The sequence below is a fragment of the Gossypium hirsutum genome, chromosome A12 (genome assembly GCF_007990345.1).
Source record: "Gossypium hirsutum isolate 1008001.06 chromosome A12, Gossypium_hirsutum_v2.1, whole genome shotgun sequence".
NCBI classification, from domain to species: Eukaryota; Viridiplantae; Streptophyta; class Magnoliopsida; order Malvales; family Malvaceae; genus Gossypium; species Gossypium hirsutum.
Window position 1 is genome coordinate 90,098,410 of NC_053435.1, and position 19,638 is coordinate 90,118,047.

Sequence of the window (19,638 nt, forward strand, 5' to 3'; positions counted from 1 at the left end):
CTTTTGAGTAAGGAGGTACTTGAGGCTTTTATGGTCCGTATAAATAATTGTTCTCTCCCCATATAAATAATGCTTCCTAATTTTTAGTGCAAACACCACCACCGCCAACTCCAAATCATGAGTGGGGTAATTCGCTTCGTGCGGTTTAAGCTGCCGCGATGCATAAGCAACCACCCTTCCTTCTTGCATCAACACACATCCCAATCCAATGTGTGACGCATCACTGTAAATAGTAAATTCCTTTCCAGACTCTGGCTGTATCAAAATAGGAGCCTCGGTTAAAAATTTCTTCAATTTCTCAAAACTCTCTTGCTACTTATCAGACCAAACAAATGACACCCCTTTTTGCAGCAATTTAGTCAAAGGTGCAGCTATCACTGAAAACCCTTCTACAAAACGTCTGTAATATCCAGCTAAACCTAGAAAACTTCGAATCTTAGATACAGTCTTTGGTGGTTTCCAACCCAATACGGCTTCAATTTTTCGAGGATCAACCCTAATCCCCTCAGCAGATACTACGTGACCCAAAAATGTCACATCTTGCAGCCAAAACTTGCACTTGCTGAATTTTGCGTACAACTGTTTCTGTCTCAAAATTTGAAGGAAAATCCGAAAGTGTTCATCATGCCCCTCCTCGTTTCCCGAATACACTAAAATATCATCTATGAACACTACTATGAACCGATCCAGATAGGGTTGAAATACTCAGTTTATCATGTCCATGAAAGTAGTTGGTGCATTTGTTAACCCAAACGGAATTACTAGGAACTCGTAATGATCGTAACGAGTCCTAAACGCTGTCTTATACACATCAGCTTCTTTAACCTTTAGCTGAGGGTACCTAGAACGAAGATCTATTTTGGAGAACACAGCAGCTCCTCGTAACTGATCAAATAGATCATCAATCCTCGGAAATGGGTACTTGTTCTTGATGGTCAGCTTATTCAGTTGACGATAGTCAATGTATATGTGCATGGACCCATCCTTCTTCTTCACAAACAAAACTGGTGCTCCCCAAGGGGACACACTCGGTCAAATGAACGCTCGGTCTAACAGCTCTTGAATTTGAGCCTTTAACTCCAATAGCTCCTTTGGGGCCATCCTATATGGGGCGATGGACACTAGAGTTGATCCAGGTAAGAGCTCAATTCCAAATCTGACCTTACGGTCTGGGGGCAAGCCAGGAAGCTCTTCGGGAAAAACATCTGAAAACTCCTTGACAGTTCTTACATCCTCAACAGAAAGACTCGCAGTCTTTGAATTGCTAACATATGCTAGAAAAGCCTCACAACCCTTGCGAACCAGCTTCTCGGCTCTTAACGCCGATATCACATTAGATAAGTAATATTTTCGCTCCCCTATTACAGCCACCTCCTCATCTTCTGAAGTCCTCAACACCAACTACTTAGCAGCACAATCTAACTTCGCACAATGCTTCACCAGCCAATCCATGCCTAGAATAATATCAAATTCTCCGAATGGCAGTTCCATCAAATTTGCAGGAAAAATAACCCATTGAAATTTTAAGGGCATTTATCGGAACAACTTATCCACCCTAACCGACTACCCTAGCGGACTTAACATCGTCATTTCACTAGCCGTGCTCTCAAATCGAATACCCAACTTTTCAGACACAGTGCATGCAACATACAAATGCGTAGATCCAATATCAATTAAAGCAACAAATGGTGAATTATGAATCAAGAACATACCGGTTATGACATCAGGGGCGTCACCATCCTCTCGGCAATGAACAGCATAGACCAAGGCTGGTTACCTCGCTTTGGTATTACCCGTGCCTCTACCTGGTGCTCCACGACCTCGTCCAAACCCATTTCCACCTCTGGCCTGTCCACGACCTCTCAATAGCTAACCACCTCTCACTGGCTAAACATAACCCTGCCCTGTAGCTTGCATCTGAGTAGGCCTCTCAGGACAATTTCTTACCTGATGATCCATAGACCCACATCTGAAGCATGCTCCAATCTTTTTCCAGCACTCCCCCAAATAAGATCTCCCACAATCAACACAGAGCTGCGGTCTTGTAGCAACAATAGGATCTCCAGCTCGGGCTGGCCCATCAACCTTGGCTCTCTTAATAGGCCTACCTATAGAACCCGAAGATCCAAAATCCCTTTTGCCTCTACCCCTATCTTTCTCATGATTCTGGCGCTCAGAACGCTTCACATCCTCAGCAATCTTTGATTTCTCAACTAGGGCAGCAAGGTCTCGCTCCCTCTATAGAGCTATCACAACTCTCAACTCATCACGAAGACCGTCTTCAAAATGCACACAGCATTCATACTCAATTGCTACTATCCCACGAGCATAACGACTCAACCGTAGAAACTCTGTCTCATACACCACCACCGTCCTATTCCCCTGGGTCAAGTTCAGAAATTTCTTCCTTCGGGCATCCACATAACTTGCGCCCACATACTTCCCTTGAAAAGACGCCTTAAAGAAATCCCACGTTAGACGATCAGCTTGTGTACCTTCCCTCATAGTGAGCCACCATTGGTAAGCTTCATCTCATAGTAACCACACTACCCCTTTCAATTTCTGTTCCACAGTACAGTCAAGATCATCCATTATCCGCTCCATAGCCTCTAACCAATATTCTGCCACGTTCGGGGCTACACCAGAAACACCCCTAAAAATCTCCGCCCCACTGGAGCAGAGTCACTTAGAAATTGACCCTCGGGCCACTGATCCCGTACTTGCTCCAGCAACCCTTTCAAGAACTCGCAGCATCGCTTGAGACAAGGCATCATCCCCAATTGCTCGATCATGAGACTTAGTCTCAGTTACTGGTGAAGCCGGTGTCTCCCTAGCAGGCATGTGACCCTACACTGAAGACCCAGCCCTAGCACTCTATCGGCCTTTACCACGACCTCGTGTACCCCTTCCACGAGTACCCCTAGTGCTCATATTGATATTCGCTTTATCTGAATTTAAAATTTTTATGCTATCAGTTTATAATTTCAGTTTGTTATTAAAAGATATTTTATGATAAACAATATTTAGAGTTTTGTTTCAGCAGATCGAGATCCCGCTACCAATATCAGTCTTCTACAGTCTCAGTTTGCTCTAACCAGAGATTTCTAGTACAATGCTACCATCTATAACAGTTTTCCAGCATCACATTACAACTTAAAACAATAGATACTAGCAGAGAACTTACAGATTTTGCGCCGGAGACTCGGTATGCCACACTTTCAGTAACATTATTTCAGAAACAAGTCAAGTTCCGTTGAAAAATTTCAAAACCAAATTTTAGAGAAACCTTTTTAAGCTACCCACACCATAACCGAGTTTTGTAACCTGGCTCTGATACCACTAAATGTAACACCCGAAACCTGGCTTAGACGTTACGACCGAATCTGACGTGCCACATTAATTACCCAAAAATCCGTCAAGCTTAATATGTTAAACCAGTTGTTATAAAAGCCTTTATAGTTTTAAAGCCCGTGTATGCCTAGTGTTTCTTGTTGTTTAAAACGTGCATAGTTTTCAATACGTTTATTTTTATCAGAATTAAAGTTGCAGGTTTACTTGCTGAAAACGTTATTATTTTGAAAACCCGATGTTCCTACTCTGGAAGTTGATAAATACCAAATCATAGCTCAATTAAAAGTTAAATCCTCAATTGGCCTTATTACAAAAACAAAATCCAAATATAAAATCAGTAAATAATAAAGTCATTCGTGATCGTGTGGCCACCCGAGTCCCTTGCAGCTCCAAACTGTCTAAGTCTGAGGATTACCTATACAATTAAAAGAAATGGTGAGTTTACGGAAACTCAGTGTGTAAACCCTTATCAGACTATAGAAAACAGTGCATGCAGTATCGATCTGGCCTGAGCCCTATTCATTATCAGTATAGTCTAGGCCTTAGCCCTTAAACAGTAGCAGTGTGGGCCTAAGCCCAATACAGTTTCAGTATAGTGCAAAATGCAACCCATCCCATGACCATCCAGCACACCGCCCGTACCAACCAACACACCATGTGGGGATATCAATCAACCCACCCAACTAGCACACCAATATCGCAGTAAAGCTGCCAGTAATAATAACGTAGCGTAGCTGCCAGTAGCAGTAAGTGTGGCAAGCCACCAGTAGTAGTAAACGTGACATAGTCACCAATACAGTACTTCCTCCATAACATAAACCTAACCCTATGCAGATGTCGTGTCATAAATGTTACATGCATGCAGTATGTCATACACACATCATTGAACCTCCCACTAGCGTTGTAAAGGTCATTTCGTTAGTTAGGGGTAAAACAGTAATTTTTACCCTTTAGGGGTATTTCGATCATTTAACAGGTTTTAGGGTTTCAGTACAGAAAACGACCCTTCGAAAGGTCTACAGTCATTTCGGACGACTCAGATAACCCCTATGGCCAAAACAGTGTGAATGGGCCCAAGTCCATTACTCGACCCAAATGGGCCCACACGCTCATGTGGCCCATTTAGCTCAAGTTTAGTTGTGTCAACGCGGTTTCCATGTCCCATTTCATACTTTGTAACTTACTGCATATCCTATCCATGTGGGGCCCACAGGTCCATTGGGTCCGCACGGCTCATCTTGGCCCAACAAGGCCTATAACGCATGTATCGGTCTTATAGTCTACCGCCCTTAGTATGTGGGCTCGATTCACCCCACGAGCCATTGCACACTCGCAAGGCCTCAAAAGCCAAAGTTTTAACTTTTCGGCCTTTGTCGATTCACAACAGTCTTGGTGTGTAACCACACCTAGATCCATTCTTATTGCAATAGCTTACGGTTGGGTGTACGATTACACATCTACTTCAAGAAGAAAACAACGCACCCCACATGCCCAACCTAAACAACATAACATTCCACAAGAAGCCTTAGTCACTAGGATCAACCAATCAAGAACATCCTTTTTATGCACAACATAACATGTTGCTTACCTTGATAGCCCAAATAGGGTTTAAACCACCTCTTCTTCCACACCCTAGTTGTCAGCAATCTGCATTAACATCCACAACCATTGCATTACCCAACTTAATCGCAATCTACTAAACTTTGAAAACTACTTACCAAAACGGAGACTAAGAAAAAGAAGTAACAGTATTTGGCAAAGCCCTGCAAACTCCACTGTCGAACACTCGATGCCAAGAACCCCCTCCTAAAGTAAGCCAATGAAGTAGGAGATTAAAAGAAAGACTAGCATAGAATAGATGAGGGGAAAAGAAAAACGGCACAACCTCAACATACACACCGATGAAACAATAGCAAAGCTCAACAATAGTCAGGGGTTTGACAATTCAAGAGTAACTTACCTTAATCCGGCAAAAGAGAGTTTTGATTAGACAAAAGAGTATCTAGTGAAAGCTTCAAGAAGGAAAACACAAGCCAGGAACACGCAAGGGATGCATACAGATCAAGAAGATGCTTCGACTTAGACCAAATGTGTGGGTGAGTAAAGAATTGGAGTTAATCGGCCAAAGAGAAAAATAGCAAGGCAAAGCGAGAAGGATAGGGATTTGGGAGAACCACAATCGGCTAAAGTTGCTGAGAGGTGAGGGAAAGTTCAGTGCAAGGAAAGGTAACACCTAAAAAAAGAACCAACAGAGTACAAATCCAAAAACAGAGAAAGCAGAATTCGACTTTACCCTACACCAAATGCCGAAATGGCATAGGAACTCCCATAACTGATTTTTGCTTCTCAAAGCTGCACAGTTCGGCTACAACACTCCTCCCTACCAACTCCTTGAAAATCTATCCAAATCACTCCCCTTATCCCTCCACAATCTACTCCCAACAACCCAGACCAGTTCAAACTCCCAAATAAAAGAGTTTGAGTTCGCCACAAACTCTTGCCGCCTCCATGCAGCAAAATGACGTCCTCTGCAGCACATGGGATTCGAACCTTAGTCATTACTAAAGCCAAAGAACGCTACAAGCCACCAAGCCACACGGCTTCTTTGTGCTAGCAAAACACCACATTTAATTAAAAGTCTTAGGTGCTAGTGTTCAGGGTTTCATAAAGAGAGGAAGGCAGTATTTCACAAAAACTAAAACCCGACCCCCGAATTTCACTAACACCCCTAAACACACCCAACCATAAATCCACCACACCCAACATGCAAAACGAGTTAACCCAAACAACTTACAGACCCTAAATTTTAGGGCGTTACATTCTGGCTCCGAACCAGACGATTTATTCATTCAACTTATTCCATAGAGATTCGTAAGTTATGTTATTATCCCTATTCAAGACTAATAACGTCTAATCCCTAGATTGAATAACTGAGACTTTTCTCTAATTAACACTCTAGGGTTGCATTAACTCGACCTATGGATCCCCTTATTAGGTTTCACCTTAATCCGACAAAATCTTATCACCCTATTTCTAGGCGCGCAATCAACTCCGCTTAATTATGATAAATATACTCTTAGACAGGGTCTATTCGTCCTCTGAATAAGAGTTTATCTTGAATCAGTTTCCTAGGATATCAAAACAAGTATTAAGAACTCATAATTAAGAACAAGTTAAATATTTATCATACGATTCAGAAAATAATAACAAGATTCATCTTAGGTTTCATTCCGGCTTTTGAGATGGATCAATCGGCTTCTTTGGAGCAATTCCTTACTCCCCTTTCACCGTCTCCCTTTTCTTCCTCCTCTAAGGTGTATTTATAGGCTTTGGAATGCCTAGAAGCCTTCAAAATTAGCCTTTTCCGAATTGGACTCAACTTAAGCTCGGCAGGGACACGCCCGTGTTTGATTACTTCAGGCTATGCTCGAGCCTGCCAAATTGACACGGCCGTGTGGTCTGCCTGTGTAAGGAGGTCCAGGCCGTGTTAATTTCGTACTTTGGCCTATTTTCTTTATTTTTGGCCCTTTTCTCGTTCCTTTCGTTCTCCTATGCTCTTCTAAGTATAAAACATGAAATTAAGGCATTAGGAGCATCGAATTCACCAATTCTAATGAGAAATCATCCATAAAATGCATTAAACATGGGGTGAAAATATGTATAATTTACAGTTTATCAGGATGTATTTTGACAGAGACTATATGATACAAATTATTTGAAGACGGTTTAAATGATGACATAAAGCTAAAGAATGTAGAATAGAGAGTGTGACATGATTCTTTTGATCATTATCTTAATGATTGCTTGGAGAAGTTGAAAAAGATATTATTCAGAGTTCAAGACCGAGTAATGTAGTTATCAGAGGTAGGTCACCTTGTAATCTCAGAAATATGAGTGAAAGCCGAAGTGTGACAAAGGACTTCACTGTAAAATTGGAGAATGAACATCAGCCAAGGTATATGTTAATTGTATATAAGAAGATTTATCTCTACCGAAGTTCATTACAGGTACTTTCTTCTTTATCGACACTAATATGATAATTTTAAATTGATCTTCGTTTGTCTATTTCTATGATTACATAAGTTCAGTATCTATTAAAGATTTGCCTATTGAGTTTGATGAAATTTTTGGGTTGAAGCATTAAATTTTCTGATCAGTATTTATGGGCTGATAAGATCTGCAGGAACTGTTTGATAATGATACTACTGTTTTGTGATTGCTTTGATGTTAATACTGTTTGATGTGATTTCAAGAACGAAATGGTTAATTCTGCATGATATGGTGGTAATTTGTAAGCAAAAGTGTATTATACTGCAAGGCTAGAACGATGAAATGTTTTGTTGAAATAGAGAAAATTGAACTAATTATTTATTGTGATATTGAACATGCCAACACAGAAATATGCCGGAAAGGGATCATGGTATTTACCTTGTTTTTGTATTGAATATTAAAGTATTTAAGTTAAGGTTTAAACAGTGGCAATAGGGCGAGAGAATTCTGATGTGTTTCTAGAAAAGTTGCCCGAACTACAGTTGATTGAAGAAGCGGAATTTACTATAGATCTTGTAATTGAAGTGATATTGGAAAGGTATATCTGAAATCATATATTTTCTGAGACTAGTCGGTTATTATCAGAAATTTAGAATAGGATTTTTGGATGATAAGATTATTATAGAAAAATATAGCATTGGAATGATCTGATAAATGTTAGCAAGGCATTGATTAGTTGAAAGCTCAGTTAACTGAAGCATTAGTTTTGATTTAGTCTGAAATTCGGTAAAGAAACCTGTGATTTACAGGGATAGCAGTGCTTTGATACAGGAAAGTGAGCTGTGAGTTTATGTTACGAAAGGTTAGAATCACATGGGAAGAATTATTTGATACCTAATTCGGAAGTGGTAGTTATTGTTCTTGTATTAAAAGAACAAGATATGATAATTGATTATTATCCGGGAAAAAAATCAAATGAAGGTATGTATACTCAGAATTGAAAGTTTTACTTTGTGTTATGAGCTATGAACATCTGAATGTTATTATCTGATGATGACTTAGGTGTAATTAAGATAAAAGTTAAACTGACTTCTCTACGGCAAATCTGCAAAGCTTAGGAATGTAATAATGAGTTACCGGTTATATGAGTATAGAATACAAATGACTATTGATTAAAAACTTCAGATTGGATCTGATGATTACCTGTTATTCAGAAACAGAAGCTGTACTGAAGAATTCAGAAGCTTATACAGAAGATTTTACACGAAATTTATAGTAGTAACATGTCTATGCATTCTGGAAGAAATAAGTTGCTTTGTGATTTGAAGCAAATGTGTTGACGGTTTGGAATGGAAATGGAATAGTATTTCTATGGGTTTGAATTGGAATTATCACTATCTTCGAAAAAGAAGGATGATAATTGAATAATCATCGAAGGTATGGAGAAGTTTGCATATTTTATTCTGGTATGAATAAGTTTCTTACTTAGTAATTATCTGAAATATGGGTTTCTGAGATTGTCAGATTCATGATATGGTAATTTTTATTATTTCTGATTGAAATACATGGTTTATATTCTGATTGTAGAATAAGTACAAGAAGTTCGGGATATGTCATAATAGTTTACAGTACTGCATGAAATTCTGTATGATTGTAAATGTAGAATTTCATAGTATTTGATTAAATATTGTGAGAAAATGAATATGCAAAGTTGTTTGATTTATGAAACCGAAGAAAAGTGAAAGTAATCGATTAGATTGAAATCAATTTCTGACAGACAGAAATTGTAAATGGACTTGAAAGGTCGAGACATCGAGTATTATGGTAATGATAAGGATTTGGTACTTAAAAAGATAATTGATTTATTGCATGAAGAAAAGATATTATGCAAAGTTGTTACCTCAACAAAAGATATTGAGATCCGAATTGATTCATTATATGAAGAAAAAGAACCGATTAAGGTACTAGATTGAAAGGTAAAGTTATAATATTGAGGAAGCAACACGGGAATCGAAAGAAACAGTGAGATCTTTATAACCCCACCTCCTTTCAGGAAAATTTCGAGGACGAAATTTATTAAAGGGGGAGAAATGTAATGACCTGAATTTTACTGTTACCGAAAAAGTGTATTTTTGGGTCTCTATTTCTGAAAAATGGATTCGTAAATATTTATTAAAAATATTTACAAAGTTAATCGAGTGGTTAATTAGAGTTTAATTAAATGAATTAGCTTAAATTAAGGATAATTGGATAAAATGATTAAATTGAATGAAGTGTGAAAGTTTAATTATAGAATAAAGAAAATTGAAAGGGCTAAATTGATAGAAATTCAAGTTAGAAATGAAATAAGGATTCAATTGTTAAGTAATTCATAAGTTTTATGTTGTAGGGGTTAATTTGAGGAAATTTTGAAATTAATGAGATAAGCTGAAAATTTAATAGTTAAAATTTAAGTTTGGATGGAATTTGAATAGAAATGGAGAATGAATTAAGTTAGTAAAGTGAATGTATTAGTTAAAACCTAATTGAAAATAAGGTGTAAATTGAATAGAAATTCAATTAATTGTTATAATGAGTGCTAAAAGTTAATGGTATAATTATTTTAAATTCCGTAGCTAATGTTGTCTCGAGAAATCTCGGCTAAGCAAAGACAAGACAAAGACAACGGGAGTTAGCTTGGAAACTACGATTTGTATTTCTATAAACCGAATCTAATAATTATTTGTTGAATTTGTTATTTATATGAATTGTAAGTATTATTATTATTATTATTATGGTATTGAATTGAATAAAAATTCATGAATTATTAGTGATTATTGATATTGAATAGAATATGTGAACATTGAGTGGAAAATTGAAAAATGTATATTGCATTGAAATTGATTTGTATGTGGATTGATATGGAAAAATGTATTAAATTGAATTGAAATTAAATTACAAATGAAATTGAAAATTTGAAAGTTTATTGAATACCATATTAACTGTATCGGGCTAGTCGGATGTAGTTGGCATGCCATAGGATTGGAAGTGTTCAGGGATATTCCGACAGTGTGTCGATGAGACACTATATGTGTCGACTACTGTGACTGTTCCGGATTCGTTCCGAAAAGGTACTCTGTACCTGACTGTGACTGTTACTGTTACTGTTTCAGATTTGTTCCGATGAGGTACTTTGTGTACCGCTACTATTACTGTTACTGTTACCCTTACGGTGTATTCCGGCTTTGACCGATGAAACACTGTATACTATCCCCGGCGTGTGGGTTGGATCCGTGTATCCGTCTAGGTCCGAGTCATGTTAATAGGGGTAATGAAATAATTAAAGACTGTCTGCTACTGAATAATTGACTGTTACAGAATAAACGACTGGTACTGAATAAATGAATATTACTGATTAACCAATTATTACTGTTGACTGACTGGTACTGAACGATAAAGATCAATTGGTTGTTACCAAAGAATATTGACTGTTATTGAAACGAGATAGTACAAAATATTGAATGAAAGGTGAATAATATTATTACTCAAATGAATTGTAAATAAAGTACTGAAAAACTAATTGTTACTGAATAATGGACTGCTACTGAATGTCTAAATGATACTGAACACAGGGTATTACTGAATATATATGAAAAATCGACGGATAATGAATAAACATTGAAACTGTATACATTTCATCGAAAGTGATTAACAAGATCTTAGCATTATATATCAAAAACAAATGATTGAACTATTAGGAGTAACAGATTGAATTCTCAAGGTTCATTGATATATGATTTATTATTGACTTAAGTATTGGTTTATAGAAATACCACTGAGTTCATAGTCAGCGTACGGTTTGTTTCTGTGCGCAGGTTAGGTTAAGGACAGATCGTTGAATCAATATCATAAGTCAATCTCGAACTCAAAAAGGTAAAGCATGTTAATTATCGGTAATGGCATGTACCTAGGATGTCTTAAGTGTGTTATATTGGATTGTAATTATAATAGTGAAATAAGTAAATTGATAATTTATAATGATACATGATAATTGTTTAAAGTTAAGTATTAGATAATATATAAAATGCATTTGGATTGGTTTAATATTGGTATTTGTATTGATTGTGGATTGAAATTTACAAGATTGGTAAATTTTTAAAATACAAGGTTTATTTTGAGTTCACATAGTTTGTCACACGGGCGTGTGCCTTGGTTGCCACGACCGTGTCTTAAAGTCAGTTTAGTATACGGATAGGCCACACGGACGTGTGTCACGGTTGTGTTTAAAAGTCAGTGTTGCATACGGGTTGAGGACACGGGCGTGTTCCATGCGGGCATGTTAAATTAGCCATATGGGCGTGTGGTACTGTTTTCAAAGAGGAAAATTTGAAATTATACGAAAAAAATTACTAAGCTTCCGATCGAGCCCGGGTTTATTTTAATTGTGTATATTAAGTACTATGGGCCCATTAAATCCATGTTTATATGTATAAAACTTTGTTTATTCTTGTTTTAAGTGCAAATGTACTGAGATGTCTGGTAATACCCTGCAATCCTGTTCCAGTAACGGGATGGGGTTAGGGTGTTACATTTAGTGGTATCAGAGCTAACCAAGTTTAGCCGATTCTAGGATTAAGTTGAGTACAGAAATGAGTCTAGGGGTACATGCCATAATTAAGTCGAAATTGAGTCGGGATCGGATGTTGATGTAATTGTTTGTTGCTATTTTATAATTGGAAATGTTAAACGAACATATCGATGGTATTGATTATGAAATGTATACTGGAGATAAATAGTCTCGTGAATGATATGGAATTTTAATTGGCAATGTTGAGTAGTAACTCAATGAATAATAGATTACTGAATATTGACCGATGAAATGATAAGAAAAGAGATGATACAAAATTATCTAGAATTATAACTGATACTCTTTAGTGAGTAGAAAGAAACTTTATCTGCTACGACATCTACCCCTCCTGTTTCTCAGTCGGTTCTCGAAATGCTTCAAGGAATAGAGTCTGTTTGAACAAGTAAGTTACCTATTGTTAATACTCCGTAAATATAGTGTAGAAGAATTGAGAATTTTAGCTGGAAATGATTTTGAAAGAACTGAAATCTGGTTAGAGAATATTATCAGGATTGTCAATAAATTGTTCTGTTCAGTGATTAGATGTTAGAAAGGAATAATATTTCTATTAAAAGATTCAGCTTATCAGCGGTGGAAAATATTGATTTATGTTATAATTAAGAAATGGTTATTTGGAAATTTTTCGAAATGAGTTTTGAAAGAAATATATAACAGTCAAAGATAATTTTGATCAGAGATGTAAAGAATTCTTGATGCTTAAACAGAGTTATATGACTGTAACTGTATCCAAAGGGAGATTGTCTGATTGAATAAATATATTAGAGGATGTATTTTGACGGAGACTGTATGATACAAATTGTTTGAAGACGGTTTAAATAAGGACATAAAGCCAAAGAATGTAGAATAGAGAGAGGGATATGATTCTTTTGATCATTATCTTAATGATTGCTTGGAGAAGTTGAAAAAGATATTATTTAGAGTTCAAGACCGAGTAATGTAGTTATCAGAGGTAGGTCACCCTGTAATCTCAGAAATACGAGTGAAAGCCGAAGTGTGACAAAGGACTTCACTGTAAAATTTGGAGAATGAACATCAGCTAGTGTATATTTTAATTGTATATAAATAGATTTATCTCTACCGAATGTCATTACAGGTATTTTCTTCTTTATCAACACTAATATGATAATTTTAAATTGATCTTAGTTTGTCTATTCCTATGATTACATAAGTTCAGTATCTATTAAAGATTTACCTATTGAGTTTGCTGAAATTTTTGGGTAGAAGAATTAAATTTTCTGATCAGTATTTATGGGCTGATAAGATCTGCAGGATCTGTTTGATAATGATACTACTGTTTTGTGATCGATTTGATGTTAATACTGTTTGATGTGATTTCAAGAACGGAATGGTTAATTCTGCATGATATGGTGGTAAATTGTAAGAAAAAGTGTATTACATTGCAAGGTTAGAACGATGAAATGTTTTGTTGAAACAGAGAAGATTGAACTAATTATTTATTGTGATATTGAACATGCCAACACAGATATATGCCGAAAAAGGGTCATGGTATTTACCTTGCTTCTGTATTGAATATTAAAGTATTTAAGTTAAGGTTTAAATCAGTGGCAATAGTGCGAGAGAATTCTGATGTGTTTCCAGAAAAGTTGCCCGAACTACTGTTGATTGAAGAAGCTGAATTTACTATAGATCTTGTAATTGAAGTGATATTGGAAAAGTATATCTGAAATCAGATATTTTCTGAGACTAGTCGATTATTATCAGAAATTTAGAAAATGATTTTTGGATGATAAGATTATTATAGAAAAAATATAGCATTGGAATGATCTGATAAATGTTAGCAAGGCATTGATTAGTTGAAAGCTCAGTTAACTGAAGCATTAGTTTTGATTTAGCCTGAAATTCAGTAAAGAAACTTGTGATTTACAGGGATAGCAGTGTTTTGATACAAGAAAGTGAGCTACGAGTTTATGTTACAAAAGGTTAGATTCACATGGGACGAATTATATGGTACCTGATTCGAAAGTGGTAGTTATTGTTCTTATATTAAAAGAACAAGATATGATCATTGATTATTATCTGGGAAAAAAAAACAAATGAAGGTATGTATACTCAGAATTGAAAGTTTTACTTTGTGTTATGAGCTATGAGCTATGAACATCTGAGTGTTATTATCTGATGATGACTTAGGTGTAATTGAGATAAAAGTTAAACTGACTTCTCTACGGTAAATCTGCAAAGCTCAGGAATATAATAATGAGTTACCGGTTATATAGGTATAGAATACAAAAGACTATTGATTAAAAACTTCAGATTGGATCTGATGATTGCCTGTTAATTAGAAACAGAAACTATACTGAAGAATTCAGAAGCTTATACAGAAGATTTTACACGAAATTTATAGTAGTAACATGTCTATGCATTTTGGAAGAAATAAGTTGTACTGTGATTTGAAGCAAATGTGTTAACGGTTTGGACTGGAAATGGAATAGTATTTCTATGGGTTTGAATTGGAATTATCCCTATCTTCGAAAAAGAAGGATGATATTTGAATAATTGTCGAAGGTATGGAGAAGTTTGCATATTTTATTCCGGTATGAATAAGTTTCTTACTTAGTAATTATCTGAAATATGGGTTTCTGAGATTGTCAAATTCATGGTATGGTAATTTTTATTATTTCTGATTGAAATACATGGTTTATATTCTGATTCTAGAACAAGTACAAGAAGTTCGGGATATGTAATAATAGTTTACAGTACTGCATGAAATTATGTATGATTGTAAATGTAGAATTTCATAGTATTTGATTAAATATGGTGAGAAAATGAATATGCAAAGTTATTTGATTTATGAAACCGAAGAAAAGTGAAAGTGATCTGATTAGATTGAAATAAGTTTTTGACAGACAGAAATTATAAGTGGACTTGAAAGGTCGAGACATCGAGTATTATGCTAATGATAAGGATTTGGTACTTAAAAGATACAGATCTGGTCTTCTACATGTTACCTCGACAAAAGATATTGAGATCCGAACTGATTCATTGTATGAAGAAAAAGAACTGATTGAGGTACTAGATTGAAAGGTAAAGCTATAATATTGAGGAAGCAACACGGGAACCGAACGAAACAGTGAGATCTTTATAACCCCACCTCCTTTCAGGAAAATTTCGAGGATGAAATTTATTAAAGGGGGAGAAATGTAATGACCTGAATTTTACTGTTACCGAAAAAGTGTATTTTTGGGTCTCTGTTTCTGAAAAATGGATTCGTAAATATTTATTAAAATATTTACAAAGTTAATCAAGTGGTTAATTAGAGTTTAATTAAATGAATTAGCTTAAATTAAGGATAATTGGATAAAATGATTAAATTGAATGAAGTGTGAAAGTTTAATTATAGAATAAAGAAAATTGAAAGGGCTAAATTGATAGAAATTCAAGTTAGAAATGAAATAAGGATTGAATTGTTAAGTAATTCATAAGTTTTATGTTGTAGGGGTTAATTTGAGGAAATTTTGAAATTAATGAGATAAGCTAAAAATTTAATAGTTAAAATTTGAGTTTGGATGGAATTTGAATAGAAATGGAGAATGAATTAAGTTAGTAAAGTGAATGTATTAGTTAAAACCTAATTGGAAATAAGGTGTAAATTGAATAGAAATTCAATTAATTGTTATAATGAGTGCTGAAAGTTAATGGTATAATTATTTTAAAGTCCGTAGCTAATGTTGTCTCGAGAAATCTCGGCTAAGCAAAGACAAGACCAAGACAACGGGAGTTAGCTTGGAAACTACGATTTGTATTTCTATAAACCGAATCTAATAATTATTTGTTGAATTTGTTATTTATATGAATTGTAAGTATTATTATTATTATTATTATGGTATTGAATTGAATAAAAATTCATGAATTATTAGTGATTATTGATATTGAATAGAATATGTGAATATTGAGTGGAAAATTGAAAAATGTATACTGCATTGAAATTGATTTGTATGTGGATTGATATGGAAAAATATATTAAATTGAATTGAAATTAAATTACAAATGAAATTGAAAATTTGAAAGTTTATTGAATACCCTATTAACTGTATCGGGCTAGTTGGATGTAGTTGGCATGCCATAGGATTGGAAGTGTTCAGGGATATTCCGACTGTGTGTCGATGAGACACTATATGTGTCGACTACTGTGACTGTTCCGGATTCGTTTCGAAGAGGTACTCTGTACCTGACTGTGCCTGTTACTGTTACTGTTACTGTTTCGGATTTGTTCTGATGAGGTACTTTGTGTATCGCTACTGTTACTGTTACTGTTACCCTTACGGTGTATTCTGGCTTCGGCCGATGAAACACTGTATACTATCCCCGGTGTGTGGGTTGGATTCGTGTATCCGTCCAGGTCCGAGTCATGTTAATAGGGGTAATGAAAAGTATTAAAGACTATCTGCTATTGAATAATTGACTGTTACAGAATAAACGACTGGTACTGAATAAATGAATATTACTGATTAACCGATTATTACTGTTGACTGACTGGTACTGAATGATAAAGATCAATTGGTTGTTATAAAATAATGAATAAAGAGAGAGTAAAGAACAAGAAAAATAGAAGAACAAGGAAAGTACATATTTTATTTATCAATATGGATATTTACAATGCTTCTTAAGAGTTTATATTTATAGACATAAAAAATATAAATTATATAAAATTCTACTCTTAATGAACATTAGAATCCTTAAGTATATCAAATTTCTTATCCTTATGGACACCCACTTTATAATAGCATTTATAAAAATTTTCCTTGGATATCCATTGATAGATAATGTGCCTCATTTAAAAAATTAATAAGATAAAAACCCGAGAGAAAAAATCCTTAGTGAAAGAAAAAGAGTACACATATCTATAATACGCATAACATGTTGCCTTATTAAAAAAATTACCAAAAAAACTCAATAGGACAAAACATCAATTAAGAGAAAAAGAGTACAATGCGTATTTACTCCCCTTCATGACAATATCACATAATCTTAAATATTAGTTTTTCAAATCATAACTTGAAGAGATTTGCTAAACATTTATATAATCATTCTTTTGAATGTCATAGGTGACAAAGAACTTTAGGGAAATATATTTTGATCTCTTCAAGAGTTTCAACAATAATCATTACAAACTTTGATCATGATCATTTTATAAATATATATATATTCAAATCAAACCAATAAATATTTATGCAAAAGTATTGAACAATTTCCCAAGAATTTTTATATGCTTCTAACATTCTAAATACTTCAAGAATTATCATATAAACTTCATTATATATTGATTTGTGTAGAGGCCTAATTTAGCCCGGGCCCAAATAAAAATCAAATAAAATAAATAAAACAAAAAAAAATTCAAAAGTCCATATAACAATCCATTTACATTAGGCCCAAATAGCTCAAATTAATGAAAACTCTGATAGCCCAAATGGCTCAAAAACCTAAACAGTTTTCATAAAAAAGGAACCCCATCCTGGCACCGTACGACCCTCACGTCAGTATGCTCGCATCCCGAGGTCTGCCACCGTCAATTGCCTTTGTGCCGTCGGTTGACTCCAGAGACGCCTGGAAAAATGGAAAAGCAAGAACAGCAACGACACACAAGAAACAGTAGAAAAATATAAAAATAACATTATAAATCGGCTATAAAAAGCCTAAAAAACAGATTGTAAAAGGGTTGTTTTCGGTTTTTAATAAAAATCGAATTAAGAGAAATAGAGAAAATAATCAGAAAATAAAAAAAATCGAATACAAAAGGTGATCTTTTTGATTGATTTATTTATTTTTTTCGAAATAAATAGAAAAAATTAAAAGACCTTTTTTTTATACCTTTTTCGGTCGTTGGAGACCCATGTTCGGCTAGAGAAGCCTCGGAGGCCCTTAGGGCTCCATCGAAGGCTTGCTCGAAGGAAGGACGAAATTGAAAGGTTTCTCGACCAAAGACCCAATTTTTACTAGTTTTTTCGACGATTTTCACCCCAAAACAGGTTTCCTAAAAAAAAGGGATCAAAAGGGATATTTTTGAAATTTTTCGGCCATCGGAGATGGCAATTGCCATCGCTGACAACCAGTGGCCGCGGTGGAGCCTCGGCGGCTCCCATGGCCTGCCCAAGGGAAATTTCAAAGAAAAAATAGGGTGAAAACAGTTTTATTTTTTAAAACAAAAGAGAAATGATTTTTTTTAAAAAAATTGACTTAAATAGGGCACCAAAACGACACCATTTTAGGATGGTCTGAAATGCCCCAAAATGACATCGTTTCGGGCTGACCTGACGACCCAACCCGGATCCTCCTAGGATCTGCCTGTTTTTGAGGGGAGGGCCTAATTGCCGCTCTAGTCCTTTCACTTTTAATTTTTTTTATTTTGTCCTAATTCCTTTTTTTTCTTTTAGATTACACCATTTAATTTTATTTCGTTTTTAATTTAGTCCCCCGATTTGCCAAAGAAACGGTGTGTTTAATAGAATTTGGGATATTTTCCCATTTAGTCCTTATTTCTTTTCGAGCATTTCATATTGGTCTTTTGTTCTGTTTTATTAATTTTATTTATTTATAATTTTTCCCCTAAATTTCATTTAAATTTTGATTTAGTCATCTATTTATTTATTCATTTATTTTATTACAGTTTAGCCTCTTATTATTTATTTTATCTTGATTTACCCTTTTAATTTCATTTAAGTTACAATTAAGTCCTTTTTATTTTAATTCTTTTATTCATTTATTTACTTATTTATTTATTTATTTATTTACTCATATACTTATCTATTTATATATTATTCACTTATTTTTTAATCATTTTATTCATTTATTTATTATTCCTTCATTTTTTTAATATTTAAAATTATTTTTTTCTTTTATCGATTATTTATTTCTGTTTTCTTTTTTTCTTCTTTTGTGCCACTATTATTATTATCTAATTTTCTATTTATTTATTACCTCTTTATTTTTTTATACATACTTAAAAATTAGATTGTATACATGCTTTTATTGGCACAATTTTTTGTTTATTATTGTCATTTATTATTTTATTTTTATTTTTTAGTGTGTTCTTGTTATTTTATTATTTCTCTTATTATTTTTGGCACTTTCATGTCATGTCCATTTATCTTTTTAATCATGCATCTTACATTTTTCATTTATCTTAAATTACTTTATTTATTATTACTATAAATATTCTGTTATTTACTTATTATTTATCATTATACTTGCATAACCATTATAAATTATTTCATTATCACTATATCATACATTAAGTTTAAGCATTTATCCATGTGTATATTATGCCTGAATAAGTAAAATGCATACCATTTTTAAGTGTTACGTACATTCGTTTTTCGCACGATGCAAAAGTAAAAATTTTAAACCGTGGCAATGTTCATTATTTTTGGAATTAGAATAGTCGTGTTCCTAACTTACGGAATATGACTTCTTTCTAAAACCGAAATAATCAAATATCCATTTCAAAAATACAAAAACGAGATTTAAGTAACAATTTAAATGGCGATTATTCTGGTTTTTGAAAACTAAAGACGTCATATCCTAACTCATGATGCATGATCCTTCTTCTCAATTAATTCAAAATAAAGCCTTTTCTATTAAAATATCTTAATACAAAGGGATTGCATTTTAAATTCTCTTCAAATTTTTAATTTTCGACATTAAGACATCAAGTA